Source organism: Rhinoderma darwinii, chromosome 2 (assembly GCF_050947455.1).
Source record: "Rhinoderma darwinii isolate aRhiDar2 chromosome 2, aRhiDar2.hap1, whole genome shotgun sequence".
Taxonomy (NCBI): domain Eukaryota; kingdom Metazoa; phylum Chordata; class Amphibia; order Anura; family Rhinodermatidae; genus Rhinoderma; species Rhinoderma darwinii.
Genome location: NC_134688.1, coordinates 78967035 through 78991396, shown reverse-complemented (window position 1 = coordinate 78991396; position 24362 = coordinate 78967035). Strand labels below are relative to the sequence as shown.

The 24362-nt window shown below is 40.4% G+C and overlaps 1 protein-coding gene across 2 annotated transcripts in view; it reads left to right on the top strand.

Annotated features, from left to right (window-relative positions):
- Window positions 1–3225: 3225 nt before the first annotated feature.
- The window catches only part of ASIC1 (acid sensing ion channel subunit 1), a 223280-nt gene continuing 202143 nt past the window's right edge, over window positions 3226–24362 (top strand). Inside the window, exon 1 of one of the 2 annotated variants that reach the window (XM_075851808.1) lies at window positions 3226–3309. The gene's annotated coding sequence lies outside the window, so the exon portion shown is untranslated. The other variant, XM_075851807.1, reaches the window with a different exon arrangement.

Below are 24362 nucleotides of genomic sequence, written 5' to 3'. Positions count from 1 at the left end.
GATATAAGTAAAGTAATGTGCAGCTCTTTATTTTGGAACAGATATGAGTAAAGTGATGTGCAGGTCTTTATAGTGGAGCAAATATGAATAAAGTAATGTGCAGGTCTTTATATTGGAGCATGTGCTGTATAAGTAAAGTGATATGCAGGCCTAGGTCTTTATTTTGGAGCAGTTATAAATAAAGTGATGTGAAGGTATTTATACTGAAACCGATATAAGTAAAGTGATGGGCATGTCTTTATATTGGAGCAGATATGAGTAAAGGGATGTGCAGGTCTTTATATTGGAGCAGATATGAGTAAAGTAATGTGTAGGTATTTATATTGGAGCAGATATGAGTAAAGTGATGTGAAGGTCTTTAAAGACCTCCACATCACTTTACTCATATACGCTCCAATTAAAAGACCTGCACATCACTTTACTCATATCTGCTCCAATATAAAGACCTGCACATCCCTTTACTCATATCTGCTCCAATATAAAGACCTGCACATCCCTTTACTCATATCTGCTCCAATATAAAGACCTGCACATCACTTTACTCATATCTGCTCCAATATAAAGACCTGCACATTACATTACTCATATATGCTCCAAACAATATTGAAGCTGATATGAGTAATGTAATGTGCAGGTCTTTATATTGGAGCAGGTAAAGTGATGTGCAGGTCTTTATATTGGAGCAGTTATGAGTAAAGTGATGTGCAGGTCTTTATATTGGAGCATATATGAGTAAAGTGATGTGGAGGTCTTTATATTGGAGCAGATATGAGTAAAGTGATGTGCAGGTCTTTATATTGGAGCAGATATGAGTAAGGTGATGTGCAGGTCTTTATATTGGAGCAGATATGAGTAAAGTGATGTGCAGGTCTTTATATTGGAGCATATATGAGTAAAGTGATGTGGAGGTCTTTATATTGGAGCAGATATGAGTAAAGTGATGTGCAGGTCTTTATATTGGAGCAGATATGAGTAAGGTGATGTGCAGGTCTTTATATTGGAGCAGATATGAGTAAAGTGATGTGGAGGTCTTTATATTGGAGCAGATATGAGTAAAGTGATGTGCAGGTCTTTATATTGGAGCAGATATGAGTAAGGTGATGTGCAGGTCTTTATATTGGAGCAGATATGAGTAAGGTGATGTGCAGGTCTTTATATTGGAGCAGGTAAAGTGATGTGCAGGTCTTTATATTGGAGCAGTTATGAGTAAAGTGATGTGCAGGTCTTTGTATTGGAGCATATATGAGTAAGGTGATGTGCAGGTCTTTATATTGGAGCAGATATGAGTAAGGTGATGTGCAGGTCTTTATATTGGAGCAGATATGAGTGAAGTGATGTGCAGGTCTTTATATTGGAGCAGATATGAGTAAGGTGATGTGCAGGTCTTTATATTGGAGCAGATATGAGTAAAGTGATGAGTAGGTCTTTATATTGGAGCAGATATGAGTAAAGTGATGAGTAGGTCTTTATATTGGAGCAGATATGAGTAAAGTGATGAGTAGGTCTTTATATTTGAGCAGATAAGAGTAAAGTGATGTGCAGGTCTTTATATTGGAGCAGATATGAGTAAAGTGATGAGTAGGTCTTTATATTGGAGCAGATATGAGTAAAGTGATGAGTAGGTCTTTATATTGGAGCAGATATGAGTAAAGTGATGTGCAGGTCTTTGTATTGGAGCATATATGAGTAAGGTGATGTGCAGGTCTTTATATTGGAGCAGATATGAGTAAGGTGATGTGCAGGTCTTTATATTGGAGCAGATATGAGTGAAGTGATGTGCAGGTCTTTATATTGGAGCAGATATGAGTAAGGTGATGTGCAGGTCTTTATATTGGAGCAGATATGAGTAAAGTGATGAGTAGGTCTTTATATTGGAGCAGATATGAGTAAAGTGATGAGTAGGTCTTTATATTGGAGCAGATATGAGTAAAGTGATGAGTAGGTCTTTATATTTGAGCAGATAAGAGTAAAGTGATGTGCAGGTCTTTATATTGGAGCAGATATGAGTAAAGTGATGAGTAGGTCTTTATATTGGAGCAGATATGAGTAAAGTGATGAGTAGGTCTTTATATTTGAGCAGATATGAGTAAAGTGATGTGCAGGTCTTTATATTGGAGCAGATAAGAGTAAAGTGATGTGCAGGTCTTTATATTGGAGCAGATAAGAGTAAAGTGATGTGCAGGTCTTTATATTGGAGCTAGAATTATTAAAGAGTTGTGCAGGTCTTTAATTTGGAGTTTACATTAGTCATGTACAGGACTTGATATGGGAATATAAATGAGTAATGTTCAGAATAACTGACAGAAGTAATGTGAAGGATTTGCTATGCAAATAGGTTTTTCCATAGGACTGCAAATGACAGTGGGTGTGCAGATATTTTAGGCGGGGTGGGGGCCATATTGCATACATGGTGTGCAGATGGAATTATAAATAATGAAAGCAATTTCCTAAGGGAGTATAGTATAGTCTTTACTGGTCTTCTTCTGGATTGTGAATAATTGAGGCAAGATCTTTCTATGGGACTATAAATCACAGAAGTAATAGAAAGATCTTTTCTAGAAGTATGAATGACTGAAGTGATGCGCAGGCCTTCCTTAAGTGTGACTAACAGAAGTAGTAGTGTGACAGTCCTTCTAAGAGTAGAAATCACAGAAGTGGACCGCAGGTGTTACTATCGGACTGACGGACGTGATGTGCAGGTCTTTTCATGGAACTATGAAAAACACAGGTGGTATGCAAATCTCTCTGTGGCCATATGTTTCCGCTTTTTCGCTTTCGTTCTTCTAATGAAAAATGTGATCCTTCCCCGAAAAGTATGAATGGTAAGAATACATCAGTTGTAATAGCAGTATTCACAGTGAACGCAATGCTGTGTATGAAATCCAAAAGTTATGTGATGTCTATGGAGTATAAAGGTAGGAATAACACTATAGATTTCGATGTTTCCAGAGAAGTATTATTGACGTCAGTGACAAGTTCCATGTTTTATATGCCAGTATGATGTAGGCTATGATTATGGGGATGATTTTCTAAAACGCTCATTTACACCTAAAAGCGTGTTGAAAGAAAACGCTGCTAAACGGTAATACCAATAGCTGCGATCACTATGGAAACATTTTATTAAAAAAAAAAACCTGTAAAATTATTTATCCGATCTGATCACGTTGCCTTTTGACAGTAATCATCTCCATGACCGGTCATCTACGGTTGAACTGTAGCGAAAATCTCGATGGGTAAACCAAGCCAAACTGAAGTCGTGCTCCTATGGAAGTGTGAATGACAGAAGTGGCTTTTTGCAGCTCTTACCCTGTGAGTATGAATGACTGAAGTGTTGCTGGGCAGGTCTCCGGGTAGGGGCACGGATGACGGAGCTGCGGGTGTGCAGTTCTCTCTATGAGGGGATATGGATGACGGAACTGATGCTGTGTGATCAGACTTCTCTTAGTCAAGACGGAATGGGTTAATCGCCCCCCTGTATTGGTCCTAAACAGTAGCGGCTTCTTGCTGCTATGGGGAAGCAGCTGGTTTTGGGGGAAGGGAGCTGGTCACACACACACACATCCCAGTAATGAGGAGATAGACGCATACAACACACAGAGAGGGGACAGACATATACACACAGGGATAGCGGAGTAGACAGAGCATTGCTCCTGCTCACATCTCACACACTGATGCTGGGAGCCTGACAGGGACATCACTGCCTACTATCTCTCTCTCTCTCTTTGTGCCTTGGAGCCTGTGTGTGAGTGAGCGCCTGCAGCAGGGTGCTGTGTGTGAGTGAGCGCCTGCAGCAGGGTGCTGTGTGTGAATGAGCGCCTGCAGCAGGGTGCTGTGTGTGAGTCTGCGGTAAGGTGTGGGGGTCCTGTGTTGTCTCTGCGGTGCAGGGGGGAGTGCTGCTATATGCGATCTGTCTCATCAGTGCAGAGTGTGATCAGACTGGCCCTGCCTGCAGGTGAGTGCTGCGCTCTAATGTCTAGCACACAATGCATGCAATAATGTATGTTCAGCATTGATCGCCTTCTCCAAGCATGTGAGCCTCATCTTTATTCATGGAAATCATCCATAATGTTCATCCAGCATGCAGACATGTCATTGGAAACCCAAGTCTATGAGTCAAACATCTGCATATGTATCTGTGAGTGAAGCATAGGTAGCATGCAGCCAGCTCTAGGCTCTCCATAGGAAAGGCTCGCTCCTGATTCTGTACCTCTCTATGTTCACATCTATATTATGGCCATTATAATGTTAATGCGAAGAGTCCACGCAGATGTATTAGTAGTTGTTTCACTATATAGGATTAGTGATGAGTCTGCATTTAGGCTCCCTGCTTATTGATGGTCCTTTGGGTTGTATGTGGGTAGTTGGCATCTCTTTTATTTTACTTAGCTATAATAAGTATCACATGTAGACACTGTCCTTGTGCTTGTCTGTTGAGAACGATATCGATGTGTTGGCTAACACAAGCATTTCTTCTTTCATGTATATATACCATGTATAGAGTCACTACTAGCTGGATTGGGATCATTCTAATATAGGTGGCACCTGAGTTTTTCATGTGGATATGGTTTTGGGTAGGTGTGCCAGTGCCTACAGGAGGGTATCTAGGTCTCTCATAGTGATATGACGGGGAGAGCGTCCCGTCCACATTAGTGTTATTTTCATATCTGTCATATTCAGGCTGCCAGTACGCTGTACCGGTCTCTCCTGGTGACTAAGGATATGGTTCTGTATCTGTGTGCCCATTCTTCCTTTATTTCTATGCACTTATTGCTATGCCTATACAATTATGTGTTCCTGTTCTTCATTATGTGTATCTGTTCTTCTTTCTTAGATATGACTAGCATCGTAGTATGTTTGTATGTTACAACGTGTTGTACTGTTTTATAAGATTATTGTGTATTAGTTTGAGCTATAATAATGACTCATGTATTATAATATATACATTTTATTGTTATTAATGTATGAGAGCTCCACTAATGACTATTATTATGATTAATATTGTTGTTGCTATTAATTATTATTATTATTATTATTATTATTATTATTTAAAGTCCTTTATATCAAATTTAACAATGAAAATTGATAAAATACTACAAATCTATAAGGAATAAATGGTGATTTGTAAGACTGCTACTTTTATAAGAATATGTTTATGTACAGGTGTAGCAGAGCTGAGTATGTCATTTGGCATAACTCACCATTGTATCACGATGTGTAATCTGTGGTTTTCCATAAGACTACGGGTTAACCAGCTCCACCTATTTAGTTATCTTAACTCTTCTACGACATGCACAAGAAATGAATTCAGCTCCTCTACATATAGTGTATATACATTTATCGATACAGTCACACAGGCTTGCTCCTCTATCATAGCTCTTAATTTGCAGTTTCACATTGCTGCAATATCCAGTTGGAGTCACATATTGAACTAAGCTTTTATCCTGGACAAGTCATTGTGTCCCAATCTTTCATACCTCACTGTGGTAGTCTTTAGCCACTTACATGTAGTATTGTGTGGGCAGCCTGGGTTAGCATTTCCTGGCATGTGGATAGAACTGGTGGTGATCAGTTTGTCCAGTGATAAACGACAGGGCATTAGAAGAGATCATGGAAAATAAATCACAACATCATCCTGATAAGTACTGGTATTTTGTGGCGAGGCACAGGGTCAGTATATGGAGCAAAAAAAAAAGTGAAATTTAAAGGAGCCCTAAACTTAAAGATGGTAAATTCTAATAGTAAAACCTATAAAAGAACTATTGCATATGAATAAAAAATTGTAACTAAATAGTTAGATTTTTTTTTTTAGATAGAGTTGAATAAAGTGGGTTATTATGCTCAAAAGTAAGTTACTCATTGCACAATGCCATATACCAGTAAATGACGGTCACACATACCACAAGGATCAATATGTAGGATGCTTAGTCATCAGTTCCTACAGTATCTTTTTACCTCTTTATATTTACGTCTGTATAACACGGGCAATATGTACAACAGCCTTTGTATTCTTGTGAATATTACATATAGCAGCTGCTGCTTACAGCGACTTTTTGTGTATGACTTGCAGAGTATGTATGATAGTTTGGACTTTTCAAGAATAAATACCTTGACATTGACTTGTAAAATGAGTAGGTAGGTAGTGATCAGGTTTACGCTTACAATAAAGACAATGTGGGCAATAGCAATATATAACCATGTATCTCAGAACAATGCGGGCACCTGCCTACACAGTTCAGTGGGCAGCAAAGAATTCAGAGGATGTTAACTTTTTTTCTCTTTTTTTACATTCCTATATTACCACTTGGTTTTACTAACCACTTTTTAGGAAGCACAGGGTATAGGGCAGCGAGATGTAAGTGGCAGGAGAAGCATCATTTCTAATAACAGGTGCCTGTTTGTAATGGCTAATGTATGTAGAATCTATATGTACTTCAAAATGATCCAATAATTTATATACAGTACTTATATAGCTCTATATATCATGATCACTAAATAGTTAGCATGAAAAGTTATTCCGCCTGCACATTGCCCTCATATAGCGCTGCTGTGTTTCTAGGTAGAATTGGGGGCATCTATGGCAGTCTGAAGAGTAGGGGCCCAGTTGCGACATGTAGCTCTGCACCCCCTATAACTTCACCACTGGAAAGCAGTAATTATACAAAATTACTAAAATATGCTACCAACAATGAAACTAAAGGAGAAATGAGCCTGCCCATAAGCTCGCAATCTATAAGAGATGAGGGGAGTAATACAAGGAGAGCGAGCAGTGGACCATTCACTTGTACATAAAAGGGGGGGTTACACAAGTTACCTTTGTAATTTACCAATAACCCATAAAATGTTTAGATCATGACAATATGTGGTAATGTGCTTCCATTTTACCAGCTTGCTGGGGCTACAGTTTTGTGAAAACTTGTGTAGGTATATATATATATTATGAGGGCTAGGGCGTTATCAGTTTAGTATCTATCTATCTATCTATCTATCTATCTATCTATCTATCTATCTATCTATCTATCTAAATCATTTTATAAAGCAAAATGTGTTACATGTATCTGTGATAGAAATATAAATGTATCACAGCTGGGTCCTGTATTTGTATGTAGAAGGCCAACAAATATTACATGATAAATTTCAATAGACAGATAGATATTACAGTCACTGTGCATAGGGAGACCACTGTCAATCAGCGAAGAGTGGGCAGAGTGAGCGGAAAGAGGGCGGAGCTTGTAGCTGATCATGAATACACCAGACTCGCCCCTGTATTATAGGTTCGCTTTAAGAGAGTGGAGATCTTGTGTATCGTCTTCAAGCCAAAGCCAACACAGCTATGAGAGACCAAATGACTCCCTAATGAATAATTACAATGGGAACTTCTGTTTATGATGGTGTTTCCTTTCATTTATACAGCACTAATAACATTCTTACCCTATTTTTGTGATTGTGACTTTTATCAGGATTTTCTGATTATTCCAACTAAATAAGACTATGCTATAAAGTGAATATTACATATGAAATATGTCTACTATGATTAAAAGGGTGTACGCAAGGACATAAAGAGAAATCGGAGGGCCCCATATCAAAAGTTAGAAGAGGGCCCCTTCCCATGCTACAACCCATTCCCCTTGCACAACCCAAAAAAAAGTAAAAAATCATAATAATTTAAGAAAAACAAAAAACTTGAAAACAGCAAGATACAGTCTTGAGCCAAGTGCGTCCCATGCACTTACCACTCAGCTCGTTCTCCTGCAGTGTAGACAGTCATTCTTGTCATGGCTGCAGCAGAGAGGAGCGTGCGGCGTGAAGGCCCGGGGTGGGACACAAATGTCACAAGACTTGGCTAGATAATGAGGAGAGCCAACCCCTCTGCTTATTGACCAGCTAAATTTGCTGAACAGAGAAATAGACAGCCAGCCAGGCGGAAGCAGGGGACGTGATGCATAGGGGGGCAGTTGTCGGGCGCCATTAATGGGGCAAGACAGGGCGCAAAGCCATTCAGCCCCAAGCACCTCCAGCGCACGGGCCCTATAGCAGCTGCGTGCTATAACTCCATTGGAGGTACGTCGCTGGCTGAACGTTGTATGGATTGGCTGCTGGATGCTAACAAGTTGATAATGCTATTTCAGTATTATTATTTTTATTTATTTTTTATTTAAGGGCCATTAACCCCTTCCCGCATATGGGTGTAACTGTATGCCCATTTTAACCATGCCTTAAGCAAATGAGCGTACAGTTACGCCCTGAGGATGAAGCGGGCACAGGAGCTGTATATACATCCGACATACCACTGCAACGGCGGAGATCACAGTTATCTCCAATCGTCGCCGTTCAACCCTCTAAATGGCGCGGTAAATAACAACTGTGGCATTTAAGCAGTTGCCACAGAGGGAGGGGGATCCCTCTGAAATCCATAGCCCTCCCCCACTCGCAATCGCGGGGTGCCCATGGTTGCTATGGTAACCAGGAAGCTTAACAATGGCCTCCTGGTCGGCCATATGCGGAAGCCTATTATGCCCTGCCGAAGGCAGGACCTAATAGATTGACTGGGAGTTGAAAAATTAGTTACAATACAATGCACTACATAAGTAGTGCAGTGTATTGTACAGGGGATCAGAAGATCAGGCCTTCATGTCTCCTAGTAAGTGTAAAAAAAGTTTAAAAAAAAAATGATTTCGAAAAAGAAATAAATGAAAGTTTTAAGTAATAAAAACAATAATCACCCTGTTTCCCTGAAAAAAATTATTATTATACATAATAGGTAACACTGCATTAGTATCGGCCTAAACGATAAAAATATCATTATTTATCCCGCATGGTGAACACCGTAAAAAATTTAAATAAAAAGCAATGGCAGAATTTCCTTTTTTGGTCACCTTGTCTGCAAAAAAATGGAATAAAAAACTCTATAAAAAGTCGCAAGTACCCCAAAATGGTGCCAATAAAAACTACAGTTTGTCACGCAAAAAAAAAAACAAGCCCTCACACTGCTCTGTCGACAAAAAAAAAAAATTATGCCTCTCAGAATATGGTGACACCAAAACATTATTCTATGTAGAAGAAAGTCTTTTTATTGTGTAAAAATAGTAAAACTATATCAATTTGGTATCGCCGCAATTGTATCAAACTGCAGAATAAGGCCCCATGAACACGACCGTGCCCGCAATCGCGGCCCGCGATTGCGGGCACGGCCGGCCGCTGACTGACAGCCGCATTTTCGGGCCGTGCTCCCATACAAGGTATGGGAGCACGGCCCGCAAAATGCGAAAGAACGGACATGTTCCATAATTCCCGGAACATTTGCACGGCACTGACACTCTTCCGTAGTGCTACGGAAAGGTGTCAGTGTTCAATGAAAGTGAATGGCTCCGTTTTTGCGGACCGCAGTTGCGGTCCGCAAAAACTGAGGTTTTTTGCTGTCGTGTGCATGGGGCCTTAAGTAAACATGTTATTTATACTGCATGGTGAAGGCCGTAAAATAATTATAAAGAACTGCTGTTTTTGGTCTCCTCACCTCTCAAAAAAATTGAACAAAAACTGATCACAAATCACATTTACTCTCGGAACGCAATGATGAAAAACAACGGCCCAGACTAATTTATATGTCCAGCAGTTCTTCACCTAAAACCCCACGTCATAATCTGCTAGGCCCCATAGGTGGACCCCGTAGATGCAGCAGAGACTATGGCATTTTAGGGTCTTGCTCTGCATATGAGGCTAGTGAGGAAGTCAAAGATTAGGCAATACTGGGGTGCAGATTTTTTGTACAATTCCATGGAACCCTTTATAAATGCGACACTTGCCCCAAAAAAACTGGCCTGTGCAAAAAGGCTTGGTTCAAAGCGTACGTAAATATCCATGGATTACTCATTTTATTATTTATTTACCCCATTATTACACCACCTTATTATGCGCTGATATACTCCACTAAGCTTACATATGCTCCCACATTATAAACTGAAATTCCAGTAAAACCCTAAACAAAACTACTACCAAGCAAAATCCGCTCTCCAAAAGCCAAATGGCGGTACTTCCGAGCCTGGCAGTGTGCCCAAACAGCAGTTTATGATCACATATGGGGTATTACTGTACTCCGGAGGACCCGCTTAAAAATGTATCATGTGTGTGTCCCCAGTGGTGCAAGCTGAGCACAACATATTGGGCACTGAAATAGTATATCTGTGATAAAATGTCAATTTTCAATCTGCAATATACATTGTGTACTAATTTCTGCAAAACACGTATGGGGTCAAAATGCTCACTACTCCCAAATGGGGTCACTTCTCGGGGGTTTTCACTTTACTGGTACCTCAGCTGAATGCAACATGGCGTCAAAAAACAATTTTGTAAAATCTTCCCTCCAAAAATTTAATTGCGCTATTTCCCTTTAGATCCTTGCCGTGTGTCCAAACAGCAGTTTACAGCCATTTCCTTACTCAGGAGCAATTGTGTAACAAATTTTGTGTTCCTGTTTTCCTGTATTCTTTGTGAAAATGAAAAATTATGGACTAAAACTACATATTATTTGAAAAATGCAATTTTTTTATTTTCACGGCCCAATTCTAATAAAATCTATAAAACACCTGAGGGGTCAAAATGTTCACTACACCCCTAATTTAATTATTTGAGGGGTATAGTCTCCAAAATGGGATCACACCTGGGTAATTTCTACTGTACTGGTACTTCAGGGGCTCTGCAAATGCGACATAGCCCCCAGAATCCAATTCAGCAATATATGTGCATCAAAAGCCAAATGGATCACTTTCCCTTCGGAGCCCAGCTGTGTCGCCAAACAGCAGCTTATAGCCACATATGGGTATTTGCTGTACTCAGGAGAAAATGCTCTACAAACGTTAGGGTGGTTTTTCTCCTATAGTACTTGTGAGAATAAAAAATTTAAGCTGAAACTACATATTATTGGCAAAAAAAAAAATGTTTTCCATTTTTACAGTCCAATCCTAATAAATTTGCTGAAACACCTCTGGGGTCAAAATACTCACTACACTCCTGATAGATTCCTTAAGGAGTGTAGTTTTCTACATGAGGTCATTTTTTGAGGGTTTTCACTGTACTGGTACCTCAGGGGTTTTGCAAATGCGACATGGCATCAGAAAACTATTCCAGCAATATCTGCTCTTCAAAAGCTAAAAGGTGCTCCTTCTCTTCTGAGCCCTGCCTCAAACAGTAGTTTATGACCACATATGGGGTATTGCCATGCTCATAAGAAATTGACTAACAATTTTTGGGATTTCTTTTCCCCTGAATTCCTTGTAAAAATGAAAAATTTTGACTTAAATCTACATATTATTGGGAAAAAATGCTATGAAGAACCTGTGGGATCAAAATGCTCACTACACCCCTAGATACAATCGTCAAGGTGTGTAGTTTACAAAATGGGATGGTTTTTGGGGTGTATCTAATGTTTTGGCACCTCAAAGCCTTTACAAACATGAAATGGTGCCTTTAAAACATCTTAATATAAAGGAAGCCCCAAAATCCACTAGATGCTCCTTCATTTCTGAAGCCTGTGTTTGAGTCCATTATCAAAATAGAGCCAGATGTGGGATATTTTTGAAAACTGAAGTAATAAATATTGAGTTGTATTTTCTGTTGTTACTGAAATAAATGGATTAAGTGGAAAATTTGATAGAAAAAATAAAATTTGCACATTTTACTTTGCTTTAATTTTTATGAAACACCTAAAGGGTTAACAAACTTCTTTAATTCTGTTTTGAATACATTGAGGGGTGTAGTTTTTGAAATGGGTTGACTTATAAGGGGTTTCTAATATATAGACCCCTCAAAGCCACTTCAAAACTGAAGTGGTGCCTAAGAAAATATGTTTTGCAAATTTTGTTGAGTATTTGAAAAACTGCTAGTAAACTTATAACCTAAGGGCACGTTCAGACGTGGCGGAATTGCTGTGGAATTCCGCTGCGGACGGTCCGCAGTGGAAATCCGCAGCAGGCAGTTTGTCCATTGGTTTCCACACCTTTTTAGTTATCTTCGTGCAGACGTTGCGGAAAACTCCGCTGCGGACCATAGGCTGCAGTGCGGAATTTTTTGTCTGCAGCATGCACTGTCTGTTGCAGACTTGACGCATACTTGTTGCAGAATTTCTCCATTGACTTCAATGGAGTTTCAAAATTACGCAAGGAAATCCGCAGATGTTATGTGTGTTGCGTTGCGGATTGCTTTCAGGAACAGGATATTTCATCATTCTGGCAGGACCTATGTGTGTCGAGGTCTATACCCATACTGGGATGGAATGTTTGAAAGAAAGCAGTGTGTGATCTGCACCTGAATCCGCAACGACAAATACGCAGCATTTTTCTTAACATTTTAGCCAAATCCGCAACGGAATCTGCAACGCGGATTATGTGCGGCATTGATGCGGGCAGTCTGCATAATTCCGCCACGTCTGAACATGCCCTAAGGGTATGTTCACACGCAGTGATTTCAGACGTAATTCGGGCCGTTTCGAATTACGCCTTAAAACACGCCAGCATTACGCTTTAAAACATCTGCCCATTGCTTGCAATGGGATTTACGGTGTTCTGTTCCCACGAGGCATAATTTTACGCGTCGTTTTCAAAATATGGCGCGTAAAAAGACGCCCGTGAAAAGAAGTATAGGTCATTTCTTGAGACGTTTTTGGAGCCGTTTTTCATTGACTCCATTGAAAAACAGCTCCAGAAACGGCCGTAAAATCCGCTGCGAAAAACGCGAGTTGCTACAAAAACGTCTGAAAATCAGGAGCTGCTTTCACTTGAAAACAGCTCCGTATTTTCAGACGTTTTTGAGTTTGCGTGTGAACATACCCTTATAACGTCCTGAAATATATATTTTTTTTAAAATGATGCCTACATAAAGAAGTCATAAAGTAAACCTTGTTTAATTATTCATTTGTGTGGTACAAGTATCCACTTTAGAAGCAGAGGATTTCAAATGTAGGAAAATGCTAATTTTCCTTTACCTTTTAGATTTTTTTCCAAATAAATAGTAAACATATTGACCAAAATTTACCACTAACATAAAGAACAATGTGTTAGCCCCTGTTCACACTGAGTTTTTTTGCAGGCAGAAAGTTCTGCCTGGAAAAATCAGCTCAGTTTTTTTTTAAAGTTTTTTTGCACCACATGCGTTTTTGACGCGTTTTTGACGCAATTTTTTTCCGTGTTTTCTTGCTGCATTTTACTGAGGCTTTTTTTTTTAGCTATCTCTTCAACAGAAAGATGGCATAACCGCAAGCGTTTTTTGGCATCAAAAATCGCGGCAAAAAAACTCATTAAAAATGCGTTTATTTCCGTATCCCATTGATTTCAATGGGGTTTTTGAGGCGGAAAACTCCTCAAGATAGGGCATGTCCCTTCTTTTTCCCGTGAGCGTTTTTTTCTTTGCTCGCGGTAAAAAATGCCTCTATCTCCCGTTGAACCGCTGCAAAAATCTCCGTGTGAACAGGGCCTTACCAAAAAAACAATCTCAGAATTATTCCAGAGTTATTACCACATAAAGTGGGACATGTTAGATTTGAAAAATGGGGCTGGTCCTGAAGGGCAAAATAAGCTCAGTCCTGAAGGGGTTAACTCCAAGGTGCTGTACATATGAATACAGTGTTTGAGTAAATAACATGAGACAATAAGAACAATGAATGTGAGCTTAATGAGTGACAAATCGGTACAGAAGGAGAGAGGACAGTGCCTGCAAGGGCTTATTATCTTCAATTGTGTAGATTATTACATATACACCTTATGTTGTGTAGAATTATAGGGAATGTATCCACTAAATATTTTTTTCCTAATTAAAACAATCTTTTTTTCTAATCTGTTTTTATTTTTTGATTGTAGATTTTTTTTTAATTCTATTTTCTGTACATGATTATGGGGCAGCCACCTTGCCTGAGTTGCTGTAAACGTCATTTAGAGATATGATTTACAGCAGCCACATGGACTATAGGAACCTGTGAACAGGAGGGGACTCATTGTCTTCTATGGGAGAGTTGTCTAGGCCTGCCCTGTGACCTGTGCAGAGGTCATTGTGCAGGGAGGGGGAGGAGGCGAGCTGTGTCCATTATCTGTTGTCAATGATGGATCCTGTGTTATCTATATAGAGGTGTTACCTTTCATTGTTATTCTGCCTGCGATGATAATGATATGACTGCTGATAATTGATCTCTGCAGAACAGGAAGTGTCAGACTATTATGAAGCTCAGCAGCCAGAGTGAAAATGGCAAAATTTCAGAATTAAATTTTAATAAAGATAATGACATAGAAAATAAAATTGAAAAAAAATTACCAAAAGTTCTATAAAAAAATATGTTTAACATAAAAACTTGATTCAAACAATAGGTAATTTTCTGATGACACGTCCCCTTTAAGGGAAGGTCCACTTACGCAACTACCATTAACATTAGGTTTCTCTACATCTCCATGGTAACAGACTCACCTGTGTACTCTGATCCTGGAGTCACTCTTCCCTCTGTCCCCTAATTTTTGTCAACCCACCGAACGTTTCAATGATTTCAATGTTAGTACCTTCAGCTTTGCTTTGACATATGAAATCACTTATGGGTCAGATGCTCAGTACTGCACCAAAGACCCTTCATTTCATCAATCAATGGTGTTGTCAGACTATGGATCACACCAATAACATCTTCTGAAATTTCTCAAAGAAGAGGTTTAAAGGGGCACATACACTTGAACTTGCATGACCTTATCATGCAGGGACATAATCAATGTTATTATATGCTATAATATGTGTAATATGCCCAAGAACAATATAAATATTCTGTTATCTATATAAAGTCAAGATCAAGCATCACTTTCTGTAATTAAAGGGAAGTCCACCTTCACAACCAATTTATTTTTTATTGTTCTAATGTGTTTAATATAAAAAATGAAACAACTTTGCAAATAGATTTAATAAAAATCGATTGTTTTATGTATCTACTTGTCCTAGGTAGACCAATTGGTGACAAGTGGCAAACAAACCCTGTCTAGTCTGATTCTGCAGTCATATTTAATCTGTCCCCTACTTCTTGATAATATACTGTACATTCGTGCCCCATCAGCATTCCTCATGGAAATCTATCAATGAAGTCGAAAGGCATGACACGAGCTAGAGTTCTATAGACTATTGTTATAGTTGTTGGTGGGGATTTTGGATAAGATTTGCAGGGAAACATCACAAGATACAACTTTCTGAAATACAGCACATCCCTTCTAATGCCCGCTGCACACAACCAAGTGCCACTTGGGGCGTTTTTCACGGCATCCGAGTGGCACCCAATTTCACGGGCCCATTCACTTTAGCGGCTGAATCGGGTCTGTGAAAACGCACCCTACTTTCCGGTCCGTGGAAAGAGGACATGTCCTATCTTTCCACGTATCACTGACGGGACCCGGCCGGCACACATGATAGTGTGCATGAGGCATTATTCTGTATAGGATTAATGTCTGCAGTCATTTAATAGGAACCTTCATTGTTTTAAGTCAAAGGATCCGCTATGGTTCTGCAATACTGACCCAGAGACATTCTACATGCTGCCGTATGGTGCCTCCACCAGGCATTGTATTGTCCCCTAGAAGTACAATCTTGTGTTGGAGAACGTCACTGTCGTAAAGTGGAAAATTCCTTCAAGCATATTACAGGTGGTTGGACACTGAGATTTCCTATGCTACAACATCTGCAAATCCCCAGGTTGGCTACATGCACTAGTCTTTGATAGAGTAGAGGTATTCTTATCCATATATCTTGTGTATTCACCTTGTCTGGACCAAAAATCAAGTCTTAGGTTTGACATTTTGGTGATGAAAGTTCAAGTCTACGCTATTTCTGTTTAATATTGGTATTCTCTACCCTCCCTCTTAATCTTATACTTGACATCATGGAAATATCCCAGACTAAGGGAATGTTTTTCACAGAATTTGACGGCGTTTACTGAGCAATGTCAGAATACTTTGTGATTTACCAGAGCAGCTCAGCATCTCATGTAGATGGAAGCAATAATTTACCCAATGTGAACAAAACAAGGGCTTGTGTGATAATAAGAGTGTCTATGATGACAAAATGATCACTCAGAGAATATATTGAATCTGTATATCTGTATTTCTTGGTCTAATCATTATCATCTTCACTACAATCTTACAGTTTTAGGGCGGGTTCACACATAGCGGAATTTCACTTAAATTCCGCTGCGGACACTCCGCAGCGTTAATCCGCAGCGGAGCCGTTTCTCCATTGACTTTCACTTTAATTTAGCAGTGTTCGTTTACACGATGCGTACAATTCCGCTGCGGAGCATAGGCTGCGGAGCGGAATTTGGTGTCCGCAGCATGCTCTGTCTGTTGCGGAGCAGTGGCGGACTGGTTGCGGACTCATGGCGGAATTTCTCCATTGACTTCAATGGAGAGTCAAAATTCCGCAATGAAGTCCGCAGATCTTATGTGTGCTGCGGAGCGTATTGTTTTTACTACCATGACATTTCTTCATTCTGGCTGGACCTATGTATTTCTAGGTCTACAGCCAGACTGAGGAAGTCAATGGGGCTCCCGTAATGACGGGAGCGTTGCTAGGAGACGTCTGTAAATAGTCACTGTCCAGGGTGCTGAAAGAGTTACGCGATCGGCAGTAACTGTTTCTGCACCCGGGACAGTGACTACCGATCTCAATATACATGTATCTGTAAAAAAACATATAAGTTCATACTTACCGAGAACTCCCTGCGTCTGTCTCCAGTCCGGCCTCCCAGGATGACGTTTCAGTGTAAGTGACGGCTGCAGCCAATCACAGGCCAAGCACAGGCTGCAGCGGTCACATGGACTGGAGCGTCATCCAGGGAGGTCGGGCCGGATGCCGAAAGAGGGACGCGTCACCAAGACAACGGGCGGTAAGTATGAATTTCTTTGACTTTCACTAGGGAAAGTGCTGTCCCTTCTCTCTATCCTGCACTGAATAGGGAGAAGAGAAGCACTTTTCCTGCAGTCCGCAGCGGCCAGTCCGCATCAATTTTCTGCACATTTTGTGCAGATCCGCTGCAGAATCTGCAACGCAGATTCTGTGCGGCATTGATGCGGACAGTTGCGGAGGAATTCCGCCATGTGTGGTCATGCCCTTACAGTTTGGCTGAGAAGTTCCTATCAATGTAAATGTAAATGGGAACATTTTGTGATCAAAGCAAAATGTATGTGGTTTAAAGAGGACCTGTCATCTCTCCTGATATGTATGTTTTAATAAACACTTGTATTTCCCATGAAATAACAAATTTGGAGCATATTTTCCTGGATCCCTGCATTCTGCCATTCCTCGGTTATTCCTCCTGGACATGTATGAATAAATGGACAACTGGGTGCTACTATTAACCTTGACAAAAGGGTATGTCAGCACTAACTAAACAAAATCAGACTGTGTAGGGACACCACACCCCATTGACAAGAGTTATGGTATGTCCACACGCCTGCAAACATCTGCCCATTGAATTCAATGGGAAAAATGGCGTTTCATTCAGACGGGGAGTTTTTTTACGCCGTCGTTTTAAAAAACAGCGGGTAAAAAGACATCCCGTAAGAAGTAGCATGTCACTTTTTGAGCCGTTTTTGGAGCTGTTTTGCATTGTGTTAGCATTGTGTTAATAGAAAAACAGCTCCAAAAACGACTCTAAAAAACACCTGAAAAAACTTTCAGCTTCAAAAACGGCTGAAAATCAGAGGCTGTTTTCTCTGAAAACAGCTCCGTAATTTTCAGTTTTTTACTCAGCGTGTGAACATACCCTAAATGTCCTCTTACACGGCCCGCCCTGGGCCATGGAAACGGGCGCCGATCAATGAGACAGCTCGCTGATCTGCGCTCGTTTGCTCCTTTCACAAGGAGCTATGTATCGAGACGAGCGCTCGTTACTCCGATCCCTTGTCCCCATACATTATTATCATGTTGGAAGCACATTTCATTGTTCTATGAACGATCGTTTGCCCCATAATTGGCCCATGTAAAAGCGCCTTTAGGTCAGGTTCACAGGGGTCGGATACGCTATGTAAAAACTGTGCAGCGTATCTGACCTGGAGCCCGCAGCACCTTCCGTCCGAAAAACCGCACCACATTGTAGAGCGTTTTTTCAAACAAAATTTTCCCTGCGGAATGCAGTGCGGGGGAAACAACTTTCTTCCCTCTTTTCTGCGTGTAGTCTGGCCTCCTAAGATGACGTTGCAGGCCATGTGATTCTGCAGACTGTGATTGGCTGCAGCGGTCACATGGGAAGAAACGTCATACCAGGAGGCCGGACTGCAGGAAGAAGGAGAGAGTTCTGGGTAAGTATGATTTACTTATTTTTTCCTGAGTTGCGATTTTTGAGGCGGCATCGCTGGGATTCTGAACGCAAAAGTCGCAACACTTGGCTTTGTTTTGCGGGTTTTGCATCCCCATTGAATTCAATGGGGAAAACCCGTAACAGAAAAGCAACAAAAACGCAGCATAAATTTACATGCTGCGGATTTAGATTCTGCAACGCAGGTCAATTTATTAACGTTTATGCTGTGGTTTTTGCCTGCAGCAAGGGCATGAGATTTTCTAAATCTCATTCACTTTGCCGCTACTGTAAATGCTGCGGAATTTCCGTACAGAATTCCGTTGCGGAAATTCCGCAGCGTTTACTCTATGTGGGAACCCGGCCTAAAGGTGGATTCCCACACAGCAAAATTTGTTGCAAAAATTTCTGCGATGAAAAATCAGTTACATTCATCTGAATGGGGTTGAGTCGGCATCAAGCACATGGATTTTAAAACCCAGAATAACAGAGGAACAGCACAACGCAGAGTTCTAAGAAAAGATGCTTAAAAATTATGATTTTATGGTTATAACAGACAAGTCAGGAGGTCCCCTTTAAAGACAATGGAGCAGATTTATCAGTTTTAAATACATAAATATATTGAGAAACATGTTTTTTAGTCTGAATGCCTTATTTGTTAAACCCCTATGTAACTTTTTCTATATGACTGTGTTCGAAAAAATAGTCAGGGCTTCAGAGCTGCGTTGTGCATAATGCATTTATTAGCACTTTTCAACCTGGCATTGTTTTAGGCCCCAAGCACACGACCGTGCCCGTAATGACCGAGATTACGGGCGCGGCCAGCCGCGCACAGTCATCTGCATTTGCGGGTCGTGCTCCCATTATAAGTATGGGTGCACGGTCCGTAAAATTAAAAAAATAGGACACATCCTATTTTTTACAGATGATTTCTATGGCCCGGACACCTTCCCGTAAATATATACGGGTAGGTGTCCGTGGGCTATAGAAATTAATGTAACAGTATCTTGATCTGCAATTGTGGACCAAAATTACGGTTGTGTATGGGGCCTTAAAGGTGAATTCGCACGCTGCGGAATTGCTGTGAATTTTTTTGTGTGATTTCTGCACTGAAATTCTGCAGCAATTGACAGTACAATACATGTGGAGAGGTTTTGGAAACCACATCCACATGTGGTGGAACATCACTGTGGAATTGAGGGACTGCTATGGATTTTCAAATTCGCAACATGTTAATTCTCCTGCGGATTTGTTGTGGATTTTTGCAATGCATAGGGTTAAATCTGTGGCAAATCTGCAGCAAAATCCATATTTAACTAATTTGCAGAAAAAGTCTACAACCTGTAGAGTTTATGAGGTCCATCAACAGGACGTACACCCTGTTAATGAATCTGGTTCACTCTGCACTGAGGGAGTGCATTGTATGGTGTGCCAGTATTAGCACGTCGTAGTGCGGGGCAGTGAAATTTGGAGCGGGCTCATCGTACGCAGGGGGCGTCAGCTGTGTATTACAGCTGACACCCGGGACTAACCACTAGGAACAGTGATCGCGTTGTTCCTGGCCATTTAACCCCTTAGATGCTGCGATCAATCACAATTGCAGCATCTAAGACGTTAAAAAGAGGGAGGCACCCCTCTCCGACAGCTCACCAGCCCCACCGTGACGCGATCAGGGGGTGCCGATGGTTGTCATGGCTGTCTAGGGGCTTAACCAGTTCAGGACCGCGCTATTTTGCGCCTTCAGGACCAGACACTGTTTAGCCCTTTTTAGCACGTGTTAGTTAAATGGCTATAACTTTTTTATTTGTTGTGCTAACAAAGTGATTTTTGCGACTTTTTTTCCGTAGACAATGCAGGTTTCTTTTTTTATCATTTTATACACACCTTTTTTGCTATTTTTGAATTTTTATTCATAAAGTTTGAAAATAATAGTAAAAAAATAAGCTTTTTTACGTTTCAGCTATTTTTTTGGGGTAATAACATAGTTTTACCCTAAAATAGACCTTTTATTTGTGATCGTCATTGTCTACCTTAAATTTTAATATATTACATGTCTATATTAGGCTAATTGGGTCAGCGCTAGCGTTACAAAAATAATTGGCGGGGGGGGAAAGTTTTTTTTTGGGGTGGGTATTTTATGTGTATTTATTATTTAAAAAAAATTGCACTTGACTTTACTATTTTTTTATTACTATGGTCTGTCCCTCAAAGGTCAAAAAAGACTTTTGGGGAACTGTATATATTTTTTTTCTTTCTTTTACACCATGTTTTTCCACTGTAACTGGGGCTGCTGTGCAGCCCCAGTTACAGGGGAAATCAGCCCTCTCATAGTGACGATTGTCACTAATAGGGCTGTGCTGGGTCTAGTAAGACCCAGCAGCAGTCTCTCAGTAACGGCACCCGGCGATCATGTGACCAGTCACTTGAACACCGGGAGCAATAGAGACAGCGGCGTGGCCGCTGCCTCTATTCCTATACACAGCGTTCGTTGAGCGCTGTCTACAAGTCATCAGAGAAGACATCGCTGCTTCTATCCTCTCCTCAGGGTCCCCGGCAGTCACTGACAGCCGGAGACCCGACATTCAGCTGCCCGATCGCGCAGGCAGCAAGTTAAAACCCGAGCCGCAAAAAGTCTATGGACCCTGACCGTTGGCCGTAAAAACACAGCCAGCGGTCGGGAACCAGTTAAAGAGGCTCTGTCACCACATTATAAGTGGCCTATATTGTACATGATGTGATCGGCGCTGTAATGTAAATAACAGCTGTGTTTTTTATTTAGAAAAATGATAATTTTTGACGGAGTTATGACCTATATTAGCTTTATACAAATGAGTTTCTTAATGAACAACTGGGCGTGTTTTACTTTTTGGCCAAGTGGGCGTTGTACAGAGGAGTTTATGACGCTGACCAATCAGCGTCATACACTTCTCCCCATTCATTTATACAGCACATAGCGATATAGCTATATCGCTATGTGCAGCCACATGAACACACTATAACATTACTGCAGTGTCCTGACAATGAATATACATTACCTCCAGCCGGGACGTGATGTGTATTCAGAATCCTGACACTTCGCTAATACAATCCCGACACTACAGCACAGCAAGCGTAATCTCGCGAGATTATGCTGTAAACTGTCATTTCAAACGAGATTACACTTGAAGTGCTGTAGTGTCAGGATTGTATTAGCGAAGTGTCAGGATTCTGAATACATATCACGTCCCGGCTGGAGGTAATGTATATTCACTGTCAGGACACTGCAGTAACGTTATAGTGTGTTTATGTGGCTGCACATAGTGATATAGCTATATCGCTATGTGCTGTATAAATGAATGGAGAGAAGTGTATGACGCTGATTGGTCACTGATTGGTCAGCGTCATACACTCCTCTGTACAACGCCCACTTGGCCAAAAAGTAAAACACGCCCAGTTGTTCATTAAGAAACTCATTAGCATAAAGCTAATATAGGTGATAACTCCATCAAAAATTATTGTTTTTCTAAATAAAAAACACTACTGTAATCTACACTACAGCGCCGATCACATCATGTACAATATAGGCCACTTATAATGTGGTGACAGAGCCTCTTTAATAAAGGCTTGCAGGACTGCCTTTCTTCATCTCCTGTTAACCCCTGCCTCTGGCAGGTCTTAACAGGAGCCTGTAAAAATCACAATATATTGCAATACATTAGTCTAACGATCGCTGGTTCAAGTTCACTAGGGGGACTAATAAAATTTGTAAAAAAAAAAAAGTTTAATAAAGTTTTTAGTAGTGTAAAAAAAAAAAATTTTTAAAAATAAAACCTTTTTCGATTTTTGAAGTAATGTATAAAAAAAATATACACAAAATTGGTATCACTGCGTCCGTAAATGTCGGAACTATTACAATCTAGAATTATTTAACATGCACGTTGAAAGCCGTAAAATAAAAAAATATAAAACGCCAGAATCTCAGTAATTTGGTTACTTCATATCCCTCAAAAAATGAAATAAAAAGTGATCAAAAAGTCTCATGTAGCCCAAAATAGTACCAATAGAAACTACAGCTCGCCCCGCAAAACATAAGCCCTCATGCCGCTCAATCGACGGAAAAATAAAAAAGCCATGGCTCTCAGAATGTGGCAATTAGTTTCTTCCTTGTAAAAGTTGTAAAACATTAAAAAAAACTATATAAATTTGGTATCACCGTAATCATATTGACCGGTAGACTAAAGTTAACATGTCATTTTCACTGTACGGTGAAAGCCGTAAAAACGAAACCCCTCAAAAGATTGAGAAATCGCAGTTTTTTTCCTTTTTCACTCCACAAAGATATTTTTTCCAGTTTCCCAATACATTATGTGGTACAATAAATAGTGCCGTGAAAATCTACAACTCGTCCCGCAAAAAAACAAGCCCTCATATGGCTTTATGAACGGAAATAAGGTGGGGAGGAAAAATGAAAACAGAAATCCAAAAAAAATGGCTGTGACGGGAAAGGGTTAATAAATCTCCCACTCAACATCGAAACATCTAGTCAAATGTGTAAGTCTATGACCGCTTTCCTTTGGTTAAGCTGTATACAGCGCTGTGAAGCTCGCCCTGTCTTTAATTCAGGCAAATTTTAAAATATGTACAGCATGGGAATAATTGCTATAGCCTAGACATATCAGAAAATACATTCAACCGGTGAAGGGCTTAGATTTTTCTCTAGAGATATTACCAGACTTGCATTTACAATCTGACTCACGAGACTGCGAGGCAAAGATGCAATCTCCATCTCTTGTCCTCATCTTCTTGTTAATGATGTTGTCTTGTAGACTATTTTGCATTAGCTGTTGTCACAAAAAAAAAACATTTGTCACAGGGTTTTTATTACTGTATTTTATTATAGGTTGTTGTTATGAATTTTCATTTTAATATTCTCTTGCTGCTGTGGAATAAGAATGTTTTACATTGTTTTAAAGAGGCTCTGTCACCAGATTATAAGTGCCCTGTCTCCTACATAATCTGATTGGCGCTGTAATGTAGATAACAACAGTGTTTTTTATTTTGAAAAACAATAATTTTTTAGCAAGTTATGAGCAATTTTAGTTTTATGCTAATTAGTTTATTAAAAAACTAGGCGTTTTTTACCTTTTTACCAACTGGGCGTTGTAAATGGAAGTGTATGATGCTGACCAATCAGCGTCATACACTTCTCTTCATTCATTTTTAGCTGTAATCGCAGCACAGCATGATCTTGCGAGATCACGCTGTGCTGTCACATACACCCACATTAACTTTACCGAAGTGCCTTGAGAGTGAATAGACATTGCCTCCAGCCAGGACGCGATGTCTATTCACACTCCCGACACTTCGGTAAAATTTCTGTGAATGACAGCACAGTGTGATCTTGCGAAATCACGCTGTGCTGCGATTTAGGCCTTATTTACACGAGCGTGGTGCATCTCGGACGTGAAAAACAGCAGTTTTTCACGTCCGAGGTTCATCCGTGCTCTGCGCTGCGGGACGCGATGTCTCGCATCCCCTATAGATGAGAGTCTTTGGAGGGATGCGTGACGCATGAAAAAATAGGACATGTCCTATTTTCTCACGGACCCTTCACACGGTCCGTTGAAACAACGGCTATGTGAAAGGCCACATTGAATTACAAAGGTCCGTGGGATGGCCGCTGTTTCAACAGCCGTCACACGGACGTTTAACACGCTCGTGTAAATAAGGCCTAAGTCCCACAGAAACTTTACCAAAGTGTCGGGAGTGTGAATAGACATTGCGTCCTGGCTGAAGGTGATGTCTATTCACTCTCAAGACACTTCGGTAAGGTTAATGTGGGAGTATGTGACAGCACCGCGTGATCTTGCGAGATCACGCTGTGCTGCAATTACAGCTAAAAATGAATGGAGAGAAGTGTATGACGCTGATTGGTCACTGATTGGTCAGCGTCATACACTTCTCTGTACAACGGCCAGTTGGTAAAAAGGTAAAAAAAAACGCTCAGTTGTCGATTAAGAAACTAATTAGCATAAATCTAAAATTGTTTATAACTTTCTCAAAAATTATCGTTTTTCAAAATAAAAAC